This window comes from Pygoscelis adeliae, unplaced genomic scaffold (assembly GCF_000699105.1).
Source record: "Pygoscelis adeliae isolate BGI_AS28 unplaced genomic scaffold, ASM69910v1 Scaffold1, whole genome shotgun sequence".
NCBI lineage: Eukaryota > Metazoa > Chordata > Aves > Sphenisciformes > Spheniscidae > Pygoscelis > Pygoscelis adeliae.
The window spans coordinates 4,679,979-4,681,610 of record NW_008824051.1 but is presented as its reverse complement, the minus strand read 5'-3'; the positions used below and the strand labels follow the sequence as shown (position 1 = coordinate 4,681,610).

Sequence of the window (1,632 nt, the reverse complement as noted above, 5' to 3'; positions counted from 1 at the left end):
ACACATGCCCTAGGGCATTAAACTGCTACACGAGGCTAGTTCTAATTGAAAGAGGAAGATGTTTCCTAATTAATTATGTAAACCATGCTGCAGCACAAACCAGCCTTATTTTCAGTAATACAACATAATTTGTTGCACAGTTACGTAGTATATTTTGAGCAACCACCAATCTTAAGAAGCTACAGCTTTGTTTCCATTGTTTCTCACTTGCAGTTTTAGAATTAGGACACACAGCATTGTGAGATTAAAAAAAACAACACAAAAAACCATGCCCCCCCCAACTTTGGGAATTTCTTTATAATCCCTCTAATTCTGAGCCTGCCCGCTGTTACGCATTCAAACTTTTCACTGTGACTGAGAAATAGGAATGTGCTTTTTCATGGAAAAATGGCAACTCTGGCCACACATGCCCTAGGGCATTAAACTGCTACACGAGGCTAGTTCTAATTGAAAGAGGAAGATGTTTCCTAATTAATTATGTAAACCATCCCCCATCCCACTGGTGGCTTATTTTCAGTAATACAACATAATTTGTTGCACAGTTCTGTGGTTTATCCACGACAACCACCAATCTTAAGAAGCTACAGCTTTGTTTCCATTGTTTCTCACTTGCAGTTTTAGAATTAGGACACACAGCATTGTGAGATTAAAAAAACCAACACAAAAAACCATGCCCCCCCAAACTTTGGGAGTTTCTTTATAATCCCTCTAATTCTGAGCCTGCCCGCTGTTACGCATTCAAACTTTTCACTGTGACTGAGAAATAGGAATGTGCTTTTTCATAAATTAAAAGATATCTTCATCTCATCACTGGATTTCTATTCCTGAGGATTTAACAAAATACAAACTATAATGGAACTTTTATGAAATAAAATACTAAGAATTGAGGAGGATTTATTTCTGTCAGCCTCCTTCCAGAGAGACGCTGAAACTTTTACTGAAGAAACTTTCCTCCAATCCTCTGTGCTTGATGCCAGACCTCAATCTGTTCCTTGCAAGTGTAGCATGAATGTCTCCTGACATTGTCATAATTTGCAGGCATCCCCAAAGGTTTGTGTGTGAGACTGTTGTATTTACGCTTACCGGTTCCATGAAAACAATGTACGTAACACTGTCAGATTTGTTTCAATGCACTTATAATGCAAGCATAACATAAAATAAATTGTGTGCCAACAAATAAAGAGTAGGTTTTTGACTACAGAGTTCGGAATGCTGGTAAAAAAAAAAGAGAAAGCAAAAAATGAGGAAATCTAAATGTGTAGTATATTTGAGGCTAATCTCTTTTCCAAACTGTCATTTAGGATTTCTTCGAGACTTAGCTGCATTAGTTAAGGCTAGCTCAGCAGAGCCCTGCCTTAACGGTTCTGTTTTTCAGAGCGACCTGGTTCTTCTTTGTCTAAATATGCTTCAGGGTTATCATCTTATTTCTATGTTTAGTGAATCTTCAGAGGCTTTCCTGGACTTCTTGAAGGGGGTCCATCTTATGATTCCAGTATTCGGGTTCCTTGTGGTGTTGTCTCAGACCAGTCTTTCCTCACAGCATGAGCTGGATCTTGCACTGGCTGTCATTTCATGATTATCTCAAACTCCTGGTTGCTGTTACTGACTACCAAAAGGAAGAGGAGAGCACAG

At 38.8% G+C, this 1,632-nt stretch overlaps 1 protein-coding gene across 1 annotated transcript in view; it reads left to right on the top strand.

Moving 5' to 3' along the window:
• The window catches only part of CNIH3 (cornichon family AMPA receptor auxiliary protein 3), a 29,607-nt gene that overhangs the window by 390 nt on the left and 27,585 nt on the right, over window positions 1-1,632 (top strand). The gene's annotated exons all lie outside the window — the stretch shown is intronic.